This window comes from Anomaloglossus baeobatrachus, chromosome 5 (assembly GCF_048569485.1).
Source record: "Anomaloglossus baeobatrachus isolate aAnoBae1 chromosome 5, aAnoBae1.hap1, whole genome shotgun sequence".
NCBI lineage: Eukaryota > Metazoa > Chordata > Amphibia > Anura > Aromobatidae > Anomaloglossus > Anomaloglossus baeobatrachus.
In genome coordinates, this window is record NC_134357.1 from 426951306 (window position 1) to 426968438 (window position 17133).

The window sequence follows — 17133 nt, forward strand, 5'->3', positions numbered from 1 at the left end:
AGAAGATTAATGATAAGTTCTAGCAGAAAAGCCTTGACTAATTTTAAGAAATCACCTGGCCATTGTTGTGTTTGTGGGCCGTTGTTTCCTGTGCAGATTTATTGTACTAAGTGGGGACTGGGACCATGCTTCAGAGAGCGAAGACGGTCAGCAAACAGAATCTGTGAAGTTACCCGTTATGTAGTACTTGCAGCCTAGTGGGCAGTGTTGTCAACCCCCGTTAGGGCCTGTGTGCTATTTTGAGTTATTTAGATAGTATATGACTGTGATTAGTAGAGGAGTGATACTGACGCTTCCCGGTTTTAGAAGTAAAGAATAAGATATCGTTGGCGGTGACCAATATGTCACTGTCACTGTAGAGTAGTAGTGTGTAAATTCTATTGTGTTTACATATTGCATACTTTTTTTTCTAAATCCCTTATTGTAATATTATCGGTTTTAATGCTATCAACTGCGCTATTCCCTGACCTCGTGCCAAAGGCACTTTTTTCCTATTTGTGTAAAGTAAATAAACCATTGTTAATTCAGTCATCACTGTCTCCTCATTGTCTGCACCGTTGCATTTTCGCACCTTGTTACAACTGGACTACATTTGCTCAAAAAAATTCCAACTTTAAAAAAGTCGCAATTGATGAATTAGCCAAAAACATCTGGAAACCTCAAACTCAGACCGAAGTGGCAAACATAAAAATAACAGGGAACACATGAAAGTCTATGTGACCACAAACATGCAGTGTTTGGCAAAAACGCATCCAAAAAACGGATGCATTTTGATGCGTTTTTTTATGCGTTTTGATGCTACTTTTTAACTGCATTTTTGCTCAATGCATTTTTTAAGACAAATCTATTGACTGGAAGGGCTCAAAAATGCAGACAAAAACGCAGAAAGAATTGAAATGCTGTATCTTTGTGGTCACCACAAACACGTAGCCAAAAAAACTGCAACGTGCGCACAGCAAAAATGAAATCTCATAGACTTTGCTGTGGAAGGAAATTCATGCCATTTTGAAACTAAAGCTGCACCGGAAAAATGCAGCACAAAACTGCAGCATGTACCATCTTCTTGTGTTTTTGGCTTTGCTTTTACTGAAAAAAACACATCAAAAACGCACCAAAAACACAGCATCGATACAAGGTTTTCTTTACATTTCTAGGACATGGTGCAGTTTTGGTGCAGTTTTGTTGTGACAACAAAATAACAGAGAGCGCATGTAGCCTTATATGGAATTTACAAATGGCACAAATTAAAAAAAGAAATAAGGTGCAAATGAAATACAGGCAGAACAAAAAAATTAAAAAAAAAACAAAAAAAACAAAAACAGAAAACCAGATAAAAAAAAAGTGGACTTACAAAAATGAATTGGGCCCTTACGGTGAGGTTTACTTACAGATGCGATGTGATCATTGATTCATTATGGTCACTTTGTGAACAGCTTATTTTCAAGAGAGGCCGTACTAGGCCCAGCCTTAAAAAGGTGGCCAACATGACTGGGTTAGGACAGGAATAAAAGGGGGAATAAGTGATTGAGATTAGGCAGGGTTTAAATATATTTAGAGGGGGCTGAAATAGAGGATTTTGAATTGTGCATTGTGGGTGTAGTTAGTGGGGGCGTGAACAATAAGGTATTTATAAGTTGTGGTCAGTTAATGGGGTCATCCATTTTGGGCACAGAAAAGGTAAGGGTGGGGGCATTTATTTAAAGTCTTCATTAATGACTCGACCATACCTGTGGTCATGTGAACCTTTTAACATGTAAGGATTTTCCAAAACTGATAATCATTTGAACTAGACATCAACAAAGCACCAAAAAATTACAACAATTGGTCCTAGGCTTTAACACTTTAGCTTGTTCCATTGTAAATTTAAAGTGTGGCGTTAAGACTGGGGCCCCACGAGCATTAATGCGAGAACATCGCATGACACTCGGCTCCTCCTCTGCTGGAGTGTAAGCCAAGTGTCATGCCACTGTAACGGGGGCAGGGGGCGCCTCAGGGGGTGTAGTTGGGTCCCCTCGCCTTGTGGGCCGCAGGCTGAACCCCGGCCCGGCCGTTACTTGCAAAACAGGTGTGTTGTTGGGGCAGAGTGTGGATGCATGGGGCCCATTCATGACAGCGTTCTTTCTGTGCTCTCCAGCTCCTTCTTCACTTTCAGGAAAGAGACAATTGCAGGCAGCAGATAAACCAAACACCGATTTATTAAACAAAGCTTCCATCTTTCTGTTTGCAGCAGGTTTACTTTAGTACGTTACAAGTTACAAGTCCTTTTCTACGAAAACGGTTTCCTTTTTCTCTACGGGCACTTTCCTTTGCCTGCAGGGGACATACGTTAACCCCCTAGTAGCTGCGCTCTAACCCGGATTTACTGTAGGGCAGATCCAGCACACACTACCGGCTCTGGATAAGTTCTCACCTCTCCACTTCTTTGTCAGGGCACTAACCTTCGCCTGCAGGGGCCACTTGTTATCCCCCTGATAGCTGCACTCCACTCTAGTACACACCACCGGCTCCGGACTAGTCCCAACTCTTCCACCGTTTCTCATGGGTTTCCTCTGCTTTCTAGCCAAGAGTACTCACTCAGGCTGACTGCCTCGTCTCACTCCCACACTCTGCCCCGTCACCTCAGACCGAGCTTGCTCGCCTTTCACATCTCACTGCACACTGGACTCTGCATTCAGAACCCTTCCTTCCCCACCTAGGCTGCCCTGCCCCTTCATTCCCTGCCACTGCTACCAGGGGAACCACTGCTCTACACTGGCACCTAGTGGGGAAACAGTTTATGACAGGTAACATTTTACCATTAACATTTACAATTTGCCACCATACTACTGTGGCGTCTTCAGGGGGGGAAAAACAGCTCCTTCACTACCAGGGGTCAGACTACCCCTTACACCACTGTGATCCAATCCTGCGATCGCAGCACAGCCGCAGAGGAGGAGGTGGGCGCTGCGAAGGAGAGGGAGAGTCTAATCTCATCCATTCTCAGCTGATGGGTATATCGCACAGCACTCTGGTGAAATGCGAGTGCAGTCGATGTTTCTCTTGCACCCATAGACTTGTATTCTGTATATAGGAGGCTATGTGGGGGCTCATACTGTATATAGAAGGCTATATTGGGGCTCAAAGTATATGGGAGGTTATATGGAGATTCATACTGTATATAGGTGGCTAAATGGGGCTCATGATATATATAGGAGGCTATGTGGGGGCTCATAAAGTAAATAGGAAGCTATGTGGGGGCTCATATATTATATAGAAGGCTACGTATATGGGGGCTCACGCTATATTTAGAAAGCTAACTGGGGAATATATATATATATATATATATATATATATATATATACTCTGTATGTATGAACCTACGTAGGGGCTCATACTATAGATGTGAGGCTAATTGAGGCTCATAATGTACAGTGAGAAAAATATGTATTTGATACACCGCTGATTTTGCAGGTGTTTTCTTACCTACAAAGGATGAGGAGGTCTGTAATTTTTATCGCAGGTACACTTCAGCTGTGACAGACAGAATCCCCTCAAAAATCAAGAATATCATGTTGTATGATTTTTAAATAATTAATTTGCATTTTATTGCATGAAATAAGTATTTGATAAAATAGAAAAACAGAACTTAATATTTGGTACAGAAACCTTTGTCTCCTGTAGTTCTTGACCAAGTTTGTACACACTGAAGCAGGGATTTTGGCCCACTCCTCCAGCCAGATCTTCTCCAGATCTTTCAGGTTTCAGGGCTGTCACTGGGCAACATTGAGTTTCAGCTCCCTCCAAAGATTTTATATTGGGTTAAGATCTGAAGACTGGCGTAGCCACTCCAGAACCTTGAAATGCTTCTTGTGGAGGCACTCCTTAATTGCCCTGTCTGTGTGTTTCAGGTCATTGTCATGCTGGAAGACCCTGCCATTACACATCTGCAATGCTCTTACCGAGGGAAGGGTGTTGTTGGCCAAAATCTCGTGACACATGACCCCATCCATCCTCCCTTCAATTTGGTGCAATTGTCCTATCTCGCTTTGAGAAAAGCACCCCCGAAGTATGCTGTTCCCCCCCCCATGCGTCACAGTTGGGACGGTGTTCTTGAGGTTGTGAATTGATGACTGAGGGACCACCGCAGTGCAAAGTAAGTTACGGTACCAGATGAATTTACAGACAAAACAGGGTATTTTATTGCAGGGAGGTGACACGTAAGTAGTGAGGGGCGATCCCCCCGATGGTCGGAATCGGGGAGACTTGCCGGATCGTTTTGTAAAGATCGTGATTGGGACCAAGATAACATGATCTTGCGTCCCGATCACCGATCTTTGACTTTATAGTTATGTAGTTATGGGATGGGGCAGGGGGGCTATAAAATAAAGAATACAGTTAATAATAAACATTGTGATTATACTTACAGGTCCCGCGACGCGTCCTCTCTGTCTCCCGCCGCTTTTGCTGCCGAGTACGATCATCGCTGTGCCGCCCGGTAACAAAAGAACCTTTCCGTGATGTCATAGCATGTGACCAGTCATGTATGAATGATGTATGATCTCATTGGCAACAGACTGGGTCACATAGCTATGACGTCATGCTAGGTACGGTCAGTGCATCTCGCTGGTACGCGGTGCTCGCCCAAGCATCTCAGTACTCAGTATACTCAGTGAGCGCCATGTACCGGTGAGATACTCAGGCACATGCTCGGCTCCCCATCCCTGCATGTCGGCGCTCTTTACAGAGTCAGCCCACATGCAGGAATTAGCTGCCACAGCCGGTGAATCCCGGCGCCAGGAATCAGGTGATCAGAGATCACCGTTACTATAGAAACCCGCCTGTCAGGTTACTGTGGCAGTGGTGACGTCACCGCTTACCAACCTGCAGCCTCTACTCACTCATTGAGTGATTACACGGCACAGGGGAGCAGAAGCGTTCTTCATCCCCTGTGCTGTCTGATATAGCAGAGCTAGATTGGTTGAAGAAGACAGAAGGCCAGGATCGTGGAGGGGTGAGCGGGAGTAATAAACATGGAGTTGATTACTAAGTGTGTCTATGTATTTATTTCTAATAAAGTATTTTTTCTCTGTGTGGTGTCTTTTTTTTTTTAACCCTTTATTGGAGATTCTTAATGGCCGTCTCAAACTTGGCCTGACATTAAGAATCTCGGGCTTAATACTAGCTGGTAAAACAAAGCTGGTATGAACCCCTTATTACCCAACGTGCCACCCAGCACCAGGGCTGCTGGTAGAGTTGGATACAGCGCTTCATGAAATAATTAAAAAAAGGGCTTCCCTATATTTTGGCTTAAGGCTTAAGGGCTTTGGCTTAAGGGCTTCCTTATATTTTGGCCCTGGTGCTGGGTGGCAACGTGCCACCCAGCACCAGGGCTGCTGGTAGAGTTGGATACAGCGCTTCATGAAATAATTAAAAAAAGGGCTTCCCTATAATTGAACTTCATGAAATAATTAAAAAAAGGTCTTCCCTATATTTTTGGTTCCCAGCCGGGTACAAATAGGCAGCTGGGGGTTGGGGGCAGCCCGTACCTGCCTGCTGCACCTGGCTAGCATACAAAAATATGGTGAAGCCCACATCATTTTTTTTTTTACATTTTGGGAAAAAAATTTAAAAGGGCTTCCCTGGATTTTCCATTGCCAGTGAAGGTAACAGCAAGCACTGTGGGTTAGCAGCCAGTAACTGCTTGGATTACCCTTAGCAATAGAAAATGCAGCGGGAGCCCACACATTTTTTTTAATTATTAAATTTTTTAAATAACTAAAAATAAATGTCGTTCCCTGTATTTTGATTGCCAGTCAAGGTAAAGCCAGGCAGATGGAGGTGGCAGCCCATAGCCATCTGCTTTATGTGCGCTGAGAATCAAAAATAACGCGGAGCGCTATGTAATTTTTGTAAATTATTTATTTATTTGTATACAACTATATATTGTTTACATATATATATATATACAGATCTGTCAAAAATTAAGAGACCACTGCAACATTTTCAGTTTTTCTGACTATTCTCTTTATATTTTTAGGTAAAATATAAATTGCTCTTTTATTCTGTAAACTAGTATTTTCAGGCAATAAATACAAAAATGTATTGCTTGAAAATTCGATGACATGTCGTCGGTAGTTTATAGAATAAAAGAGCAATCTATATTTTACTCAAAAATATAAAGAGAAAAATCAGAAAAACTGACAATTTTGCAGTGCACTCATAATTTTTGCCAGAGCTGTGTGTATATATATATATATATATATATATATATATATATATATATGTGTATGTAAACAATATATAGTTGTATAAAAATAAATAAATCATTTACAAAAATGACATAGCGCTCCGCGGTATTTTTGATTCTCAGCGCACATAAAGCAGATGGCTACGGGCTGCCACCTCCATCTGCCTGGCTTTACCTACCTGGCGATCAAAATACAGGGAAGCCCATTACATTTTTTTAATTATTTAAAAAAGGAAAAGTGATTAAAAAAATGCATGGGCTCCCGCTGTATTGTGATTGCCAGTCAGGTAAAGCCAGGCAGCAGGGAGCTGGGATTCTTGGCAGCCCGCAGCCGCCCCTGGAAATGGCGCATTGTTTCTTAGCACCATTTCCAGGTGCTTTACCCGGCTCGTCCAGTGGCCCTGGTGGCGGTGGCACGCTGGGTAATAAAGGGGTTAATACCAGCTTTGTATTCTCAGATCGTACTAAGCCCGAAATTCATGGTGTCATGGCAAATTAGACATGGCCACCATGAAATTCCAGTAAACAGTAAAAAAAACCCCCACAAAACAGAGAATTTTTTTTTATTAGAAATAAAACAAAAAAAAATATTTAGAGACTCCACCTTTATTATAAAAAAAATCCTTAGTCCGACGTAATCCACAGGGAGAGCAATGTCAGCTTCATCACACTGTACAGACACAGTCTATACACAGTGAGAATCATAGAGACCCAAGTCAGCTCTGCTACATTGCTCTCTACAGAGCGAGATGCAGCCTGACAGTGAGGGGATGATTGCACTTGTGTCTTGCATTGCATCACCCCGCTCCGACTGATCTCCGGACAGGGGTGCCTCAGCTGCATGGAAATGTGCCGCCCCTGTAGCGGTCCGAACCACTTGGATCCGGGGGTGGTTATTCGTGGCTCGATGGTCTCCGGACCCGGGGGCTAGGAGCCACACTCAAATGAAGAGGGGGGTATTTACAGGGGAGATATAGTTTGTGACGCCACCTGTGGTGTACGGTAATTGGGAGTACTGTCGCTGCCGTTGGGAGTACCCGGGGTGATGGAATGGGGAAGCTAAGGTGTCGTCGCCCTCCACGGGTAGGGGGAGGCCCCGGGACTCGGTGGGATGCAGGGGTCACTCAGGTACTCACTCAGTCAACAAGTAGACGCTGACAACCGGGTAAACCAAATCTCGGAGTATCGCTGCCGCTTAGGGGAGCACATCCGGGTCCCGTCCCCGATGGTGTTTCGTGGTGATCCGTGACCTGCCTCCTGGCACTAAGTTTAACTTCAATGTGGTGACCCAGTAGTCTGAAACTTTCTGGGCCCCGCTCCCCACTGTGGCTAAGTGGGGGAGCCTGCTCTCAGGGCTCACGCTTGGGATTTTCTGGACCGTTTTGTTGGAAGGCCCTATCCTCTTTGTTGCGCTAGTGCCACGATTCTGGAGCGGTGGGGAACAGATCATAAAGGCTCTGTTCTCCTCAGGTGAATTGTCGGGTTTCCTGAAGCTTCTCCCCGACCTAGGGTCCATGTACCCCGCCGTGCCTTTGGTCCCTGACCGGTGACAGTGCTAGGCTGCTGACTGTCCTCCTCGACAGGTGCAGGCACCCAGCCCCAATCGCCTGCGACCGGGGATCCAACTCCTCTAGGCCTAGACCACCGTCTGCAACCTAGACAGCTTCTCTTGGGAGCACCACTCCCAACCTCCTCTGAGCTCCACACAGCTCAAGGGCTACTTCCCAACGCTCCACTCACTGACAGACTGACTACACCACTCACCTCCCCTCCCTGACCCCCCAGGTGGGCGACTCTATTCCACTCAAGCTGTCCACTGGTGTGCCTGGTGGGTATGGTGCAGTGTGTATCTAGGATTTGATTTTCTGTTGAAGGCAACACCAATAAGATAGGGACCCAGAACCATGAGGGACTTAGAAAACTGCACGGGAGGGCAGTTTGTGCAGTACTCTGTGACGACCTGATAGTCCAGGGGCGTCACAGAAACACATGCAGCCGACCACTCCGGTGGGGAGATTGTGCTCCGTCATGCAATACTCGCACAGTGACAATGAAAGTTCAGATACCAGGACCTTCGGTGACGTCATAGTCATGTGACCAGTCTGTAAGTTAATCAGCATTCACACCAGATAGTCACATGCTATGACATCACTGAATGTCCTGTAAGTCACTGCTGATTACCGGCGGCACAGCAAAGATCGGACTCAGAAGCAGGAGCTGTAAGTAGAATGACAATGTTTTTTAATAATGTGTTTTTTTCTTTTTACAGCCCATGACCCGATCTTGACCCGATCTGTAACACGAGCTTCCCAGGAAAGCTTGTGGTCGGGATCATGTACACGATCACTATGTGATCGGTACGATCCCCGATCTTTACAGATCGGGATCGCCCATCCCTACACGTAAGGGCTGCTGGACAACAGGGAAAAGGGTATTTTGGAGCAGGAGATAATACACAATTGAGCTATTTAGCTAAAGCTAACTACAACTGTCGCCTCAAATATCACAATGGAAAAAAGTGCAAACAACGACAGACAATATATACTTATACTTTACTACTCTGTGTTCTCACCTAACTGGCCTCCACTAATGGGACCGTGCGGACACTGCCTCTAACTACGGAGACCTGCACTAAACCTTAACCAATGCGCACAAATCCAAACTCACGGTTACGTCCAGGGAACCAGTCCTCTCTCAGAGTACAAAGTCCATTGGTGCGCACTTCTCTGGGGCTGAACGGAGGCAGTTTTCTTATCTTGGGTCACGGGGCAGCTGGGCTCATCCGGGCGTCTTCTTCTCTTTGGTTGGGCACCGACTATACTGTGCCGCCCCCGTGCCAGCAGCCGGGCTGCTCGGATCCGGATCCGCAGTGTGGCTCGAGGGATTCTACCGGACCCGGGAGTCACGCGGACACTTCAAATAAAATGGGACGTATTTGTACGGGATTTGCCGTAAACTGTCTGTGACGCCACCCACGGTGTGTGGTGAAATGTGGCACCACCGCTGCTGTTGTGGGGTACCCGGGGGCTATGAGATGGCAGCTGGATGTTAACCACTCCATGGGTAGTGATGGAAGCCCCAGGGCAGAGTGTCTCTATGCTGAGGATGGTGACTGCAGGGGCCGGCGCGCCCGGTCAGACCGGAAGATGTTAGTTTATTCACAATTAAATGAATCACACAAGTCCAATGGTAAACCAAGGTGGTGGTGGCCGGCCGTCGCGGTCGGGTGTATCTGGTCCCACACCCGGGCTGATGGTCTGTGTCACTTTCCTCTGCACTCTGTGTTTTGTGTGGTGCACTTCCCGGTGTGAAACACGGGAGTCCGCTCCCAGTCCTTTTGTTGGGAGCCATGCTCGCTGACGCTGGCCCGTGGGATCTACCGGGCCCTGGCGGATGCCCAATCTCCCCGCGGTGGGCTGTTGTCTGCTTTTGGGACTTTGGTTGGGACAGGACCTATAATCCTGCCCTCAATTGGTTAATTAGCTAAGCCGTTAATTCTGGTCCTGGCTTCAGGGTCCAAGTACCCCCTCAGTGCACAGTTTCCGGGTCGGTTCTCCGGTGTCGGCACCGGCGGGCTCCAACCCTGCCTCGGTCCTCTTCGGATCTCCGGCAGCCGTCTCCCCATCTCCTGTCAGACACGGACCACCGTCTGCCACCTAGCCAGTACGCCGGGGCTCCAACCCCGACGCCTTTCCTCTCTGAACTTGAGCTTCACCCCCTCACTACTCCACTCCTTCAACTCTGCACTCTACCACTGCTTTTCCTTCCCCAGGTTCTCCAGACCCCTAGGTGGGCATTCTCCATCCGCCTTGTCCCGCCCACTGGTGTGTGCCTATCCTACCCTGCGGGGGGGGGGGGTGACTAGGGTTTCAGGTCAGCTGTGTGTAACCCTGTGTGGGATGGTGTTATGCGGGGTCCTATTTGTGTGACTACCTGGTTTTGCCAGGGCATCACAGTACCAACTCTGGATTTTCTTCTCTGGCAATGTCCTGGCTTCTCTCTCCACACCTGTGGCACAACCACTTCTTGAATCTCTCCCAGTCTTCCTGTCCTCACAGACACTTTCCCGCACTTTGTCTGTCTGGGCTAAATCAAACACAGTCTCCAGGAGGGGAAGCGTCAGCCAATCCAACTCACACCTGGAACAGGGGCCGTTGTTGCCTTAGTTACCAAAAGTATCTATTTCTGTGCTTGTTGCCAGCACCTGCATATTATTCTTCCTGCACCAACAAACCCTCCATCTCTTCCAATACATATCACCATAATACATGTATAACACGCATAGCTTACACTTTAAAGTAGTCTTAAAACATACATTATGCAACACACTTTATTACAACACTTAGTAGGAGTGGGGGTATCCTGACCATCAGTTGCACTCATCCTTCTTCCTCCAGACACGGCGAGTGGAGTTGATACCAAAATGTTCTATTTTGGTCTCATTAGGCCGGTTTCACACATCCGGCTTTTCGCCGGTTTGCCGGATCCGGCGCTCTCCCATACAGTGACTACAGTACAGTGACAGCGCAATAAGCGCCGGTCACATGCTGTCATGTGACCGGCGCATGTGACCCGGAAGTTACAGCGCTGTCACTGTACTGTATTATCTGTACGGGAGAGCGCCGGATCCGGCAAACCGGCGAAAAGCCGGATGTGTGAAACCGGCCTTAGAGGGCTATGTGGAGCCCAGACATGTAAATAGGAGGCTATGTGTGGGCTCAAAAGGTATATATGAGTTCATACGGGGCTCATACTGTATATAGGAGGCTATGTGGGGGCTCACATTGTATATAGAGGGGCTATATGTGAGGGGCTCATACTGTATATAAAGAGGCTATGTGGGGGGCTTATACTGTATATAGGAGCTATGCAAGGGTCCATATCATTGGTGCAACCTATGCAGCCACACAGGGGCCCAAGAGGATAGGGGGCCCACTTCTACCTCCAAACCAGGCTGAATTGAACATTATGATCAGCTCTTGGATTGCAAAGGGCCCATTTATTATTCTTGCATAGGGGCCCTTTTCTGTCTTTGTCTGCTATTAGTACATACTGTATGTAGGGGGTTGTGAGGGGGCTCATCCTATATGAATGAGCTATATGAGAGCTCATACTGTATACAGGGGGCTATGTGGGGCTCATACTGTATATAGATGGTGCATACTGTATGTAGGGGGTTGGGTGGGGGCTCATCCTATATGCAGGAACTATGTGGGGCCTCATACTTTATATAGGGGCCTATGTGGGGGCTCATAATGTATATAGATTGGTGCATACTGTGTGTATGGGGTTGTGAGGGGATTCATCCTGTATAAAGGAGCTATATGAGAGCTCATACTGTATACAGGGGGCTATGTGGGGGCTCATACTGTATATAGATTGGTGCATACTGTATGTAGGGGGTTGTGAGGGGGCTCATCCTGTATGAAGGAGCTATGTGAGAGCTCATACTGTATACAGGGGGCTATGTGGGGGTCATACTGTATATAGATTGGTGCATACTGTATGTAGGGGGTTGTGAGGGGGCTCATCCTGTATGAAGGAGCTATGTGAGAGCTCATACTGTATGCAGGGGGTTGTGTGAGGGCTCATCCTATATGCAGGAGCTATGTGGGGCCTCATACTTTATAAAGATGGCTATGTGGGGGCTCATACAGTATATAAGGGGATGTCAGCATATTTAATTCTGTTTAATATTAACCCTCGGATGGGATTAATGTGCCTGACAGGCGCTTCTCTTTTACTTTCATTTCTCCCTCCTCACCAGATTTTCAGGAAATTCCCTCTCTCCAGGTAGTCTCCTGGCTCTAGCTGCTGTGTGAAACTTGATACCACAGTTGGTTTGCAGAGCTTCAGGAGGGCAGATATACCTGTGCTGGCTTCTCAGGCTCATTGTTCCCGAGCACATCACACTTTATAAGGTTGCTCTTGCTCTTTGCTCTGCAAATGTGTTTTTTTCTGGGGAAACTTCAGGATCTAATTCTGAATAATTATGTGTGTAATATTATTTTAGGTGCCTTGAAATTATGTTTTTTTTGCCAAATTTTTCTTTTTAATAACCGTTATGTGTTATAACTGGGGGCTATTTGATGGAAGTTTTGAAATGTGTGTATTTCAGAGTTATTACTTTTATGTTGAGTAAATGAGTTTGTTTTGCACCTGATAATGAGTAGTCTCTTTTATTGCATTCCTATGAAGGTCTCTGATCACTTTTAGATCTCTGAAATTGCAAAAATTAGATATTATAGGTATTTTTCTAGCCTGCGCCTGACAGGCACATTATTCCCAAACTCGTTCTTAAAGATATTGTTCCCACCAGAGGGTTAACTGATACAATGAATATTAATATAAAACAATAATTATAATTAATATATTCATATTAAGCAGAATGAATTTCAGCTTATTGGTTCGGCCCTCCACACCAGTCACGGTCTATCATGTGGCCCATCGGGAAAATTAATTGCCCACCCCTGTCATAGTCTTCTACAGACTATAGACTCCATTCTCAATGATGTAACTTTTTGTAACTTTGATGTCCACACGTGGGACATCATTTTTCAGGCCTTGGAGACAGGTGTTTTGCCTTTAACCCGTCTGTGGCTTCTTCTGTCAGCAGAGGAAGTATAAATAATGTGAGTGGATGTCGTAGGAGTTGGTGGTTGAGGCACCTGTTCATCTCAACATTCCCGCGGCATTATCTGCTCAGCTCTGCTTGGTAAACCCTCTGGCCGTGAAATCCAAGCTGGCAACATTCACCTCAATGGGTACAGACGTGTAAGGAGACCACTGCGGTTACCATTCTCAGGGTCTAATTTGGTGACAGGATTAGTTAAGAGTTTAAAGCCCTCAAGCCTATCTTGTGATATAAAATTAGACCGTAAGGCAGATTGCATTCATTCTTCCATTACATTTCCAAGGACACTAGAATTACATTCCATAGTCTTGTTCATAGATGTTTTAGATAAAGCAGTTATGAAGATGCTTCTTTTAAAAACAGCGCCACATCTGTCCACAGGGTATGTCTGGTATTGCAGCTACATGGAAGTGAATGGGACTCAGCTGTGATACCAATCACAACCTTTAGACTAGTGCAGCATTGTTTTTTTTAAAAAAAAACAACTCCTTTAATGTCGGCAAACAACATTGACCGTTGCTCGAAACCAGTCTCATCTTGGTACTTTCTTTAACAGGCATTTCAGGGGATGACTCTGTCACCCGGTTTTTCCTACTCCACCTGAGAGCAGCATGACGTAGGGGCAGAGACCCTGATTCCACTGATGTGTCACTTACTTTACTGAGTTCTGCAGTTTAAAAGCTTTTATAAATTGCAGATCTAGCAGTTCTCTGAATGTAGAGCCCTGTATAATCCCAACCACACCACTAACTGGCAGCTTTTTATGTACACTGTGCATAGGCAGAAAGCTGCCAATTAGTGGTGGGGGCGTGGTTGGGCTACATAGCAGAAACTTTATTAGTCCTCTAGTGATAATCTCCTGGAGAAACAGTGATTTTATGAAAACTACAGCAACCAGCCCAATAAGTGACATATCACTGGAATCAGGGTCTCTGTCCCTACATCATGCTGCTTTCACATTAAGGGTGGAAACACATCTATGCGAGTAAAATCGGTCCGACTGGGCTGAAAAATACTCGGCTGATTTTAGTTCACGTTAGGTGCGAGTGCAACGCAAGTGCGATGCGTTTTGCTCGCGTGTGTGTTGCGATTGCGATGCTAGTTTCATGCAACATCTTAATTAGATAAAAGCTATTACACATGTGTCATTTAATTAACCTATGGGAATGTGCTGTCACATTCATCTAATGTGCGAAGTTACTGCCACACTCGCAAATGTGAACGGTGGTGCGCGTGTGTGATGCTACTTATAATCCCCTTCCATAGGAAATCATTGGGACAAATGGTGCGAGAAACTCGCAAAAAAGCAGCATGCTGCGATTTTTTTCTCGGTCCGATTTGGACTGAGAAAAAAATCGCAGATGAGAGCTGAATCATTGACTAACATGTGTCCGATTTCAATGCGAGTTTTTCTCGCATTACTCTACTGCGAGAAACTCGCAAGTGAGAAGCAGCCCTAAGCGACAAAAACAGATTCCCTTTAAATTGAATGTAGAGTAAGCATGTTGGCATGGCCGCAGACTGTGAAGGTTATGAGGTTTTAGTTAAGTAATTAACTGGACCAAACCTATTTTGAGATTTGCTATGTAGGCAAATATACCATATATCAGAAAAGTGAGTACACCCTTCACATTTTTGCTAATATTTTTTATATCTTTTCATGGGATAACACTGAAGATATGACACTTGGATACAATGTAGTCAGTGTGCAGCTTGTATAACAGGGTAAATTTGGTGTACACTCTATATAACTCAACACACGGCCATTAATGTCTAAACCAAAGGCAACAAAAGTGAGTACATCACTAAGTGAAAATGGCCAAATTGTGTCTAAAGTGTCATTATTGTGTGGGGCCACTATTATTTTCAAGCACTGGACATGGAGTTCACTAGAGCTTCACAGGAGCCACTGTAATCCTCTTCCATCCTCCATGACGACATCATGGAGCTGGTGAATGTTATAGACCTTGCGCACCTCCACCTTCCATCTGAGGAGGCCCCACAGATGCTCAATAGGGTTTAGGTCTTGAGACATTCTTGGCCAATCCAGCAGTTTTACCCTCAGTTTCATTAGCAAGGCAGTAGTCTTTTGAAGGTCTATTTGGGGGTCATTATCATGTTGGAATACTGCCCTGTGGCCCAGTTTCCGAAGGAGGGGGGACATGCTCTGCTTCAGTATGTCACAGAACATATTGGCATTCATGGTTCCCTTAATGAACTGTAACTCCCCAGAGTCGGCAGCACTCATGCAGCCCCAAACAATGACACTCCCACCACTATGCTAGACTGTAGGCAGGACACACTGTCTTTGCACCCCTCACCTGGTTGCCACTGCACACGCTTGACTCTATCTAAACCAAATAAATTTATCTTGGTCTCATCAGACCACTGTACATGGACGTCTTTCTAGACGTGTCAGTGTCAGGGTTAATGGGATATGGGTATGTCACCCAAGCCCTGCAGCTAATCAGCCATAAACAGGAAAAAAAATTCAATCACAATAGAACTGCAAAATAAACAATTCTGCCATTGTTTTTTTGCCAGGCTTTGTTTTAACATTATTCATTATGTAGTAAAAACAACGATCAATGGTCAGCATAACTACACAGATCCCAAACTTGTCTATTTTTTATTATTTTCTTGGTGGAAAAAAAATAGGAAATTAAAAAGACAAAAAATTGTGAAGTTTGTGTTGCCATTTTCTGAAACCCATAATGTTTTCATTTTTTAGTTAATAGAGCTATGTGAAGGCTTATTTTTTGCGGTGCAAGTTATTTGTTTTATTGATACCATTTTGGGGTAGATACAACGTTTGGATTCCTTATTTCGTTCATTTGCAGCAACTAAAAAAACATACATTTTGGCATTTTTTTATTATTTTTTTTCTACAATCTTTTCTGATCAGGTTAATTAATTTAAGAGTTAGACACATCAGACTTTTATGGATGAATTGATACCACGTGTTTATTTTATTTTTTTAATATTTTTAATGGGGAAAACTGAGGTGATTCGAATGTTTATGTTTTTGTAACACTTTTTTTTTTACTTTGTTAGTCCCCTGTGGGGACTCGAATCTACAATCATCTGATCACTTACAATATATACAGCAATACTTCAGTATTGCTGTATATAGCATAAATCATGGTCTACTTTGAAGCCGGCCATAGGTTGGACTTCGATGAAGTGCCATGATGGCAGAAACAGGGGTCTTTAGCAGATCCCCAGCTGTCATGGCAATCCATTTGCCCCCCATGGCCAGGCAGTGGCACAGGATGACAGTGGCATTTGATAGGGGTATCGGTTGTTAACCTATGCTGTACTGTACATATATGGCGAATGTCGGGAAGAATCGATACTGAATCAGTCTCCACTGTGCAACTATACCCACTTCCTTGCTTCGGGAAGACTTCATACAAGATTATGGAGACGTCTGTGGGAATTTTTGTCCTTTCCTCCAGAAGAGTATTAGGGAGGTCAGACACTGATGTCAGATGAGAGTCTCAACTCACAATCTCCATTTTACATCCCAAAGGTGTTTGAGTTCTGGGCTCTTTACGACCAGTCATGTTCTCTTACACCAGCCATGCCTTTAAGGACCTCGCTTTGTGCACTGGACAGTGTCATGGAGAAGAAGAGAGCCTTGCCCAAAGTGTTCTCACAAAGTAGGATGCTACAATTGTCCAAGATATCTTAGTATGCTGAAGTATTAAGATTTCATTTCACTGGAACGAGTCTAGACTGACCCCTGAAAACATCCTCATAGCATTATCCCTTCTTCACTAAACCTTACAGCTGGCACAGTGCAGTCAGGCAGGTAACGTTCTCCTGGTATTCACCAAACCCAGACTCGTCTATCACACGCCACATAGAGCAGGGTGATGCGTCACTGCACAGAACACGTTTCCACTGCTCCAGCGCCAGCTGCCTTACACCACTTCATCTGACACATAGCATTGTGATTGGCGATGTAAGGCAGCTTCTCGGCAATGGAAACTTGTCATGAAAGCCCCGGGGCACAGTTTTTGTGCTGATGTTAATGAGGAGGTTTGGACTCTGCAGTTATGGAGTCAGCAGTGCGTTGGTGACTTTTCTGCCCTCTGCTCCTCAGCATTTGGTGACTCTGCTCTGTAACGTTGCGTGGTCTCCACATTATGACTGAATTGTTGCGGTTCTTTCTATTTTTAAGTAATACCACGCACAGTTGATTGTTGAATATTTAGGAGAAGAAATGTCATGACCTGACCATGACCTGATGGATATTACAGAACCGCAC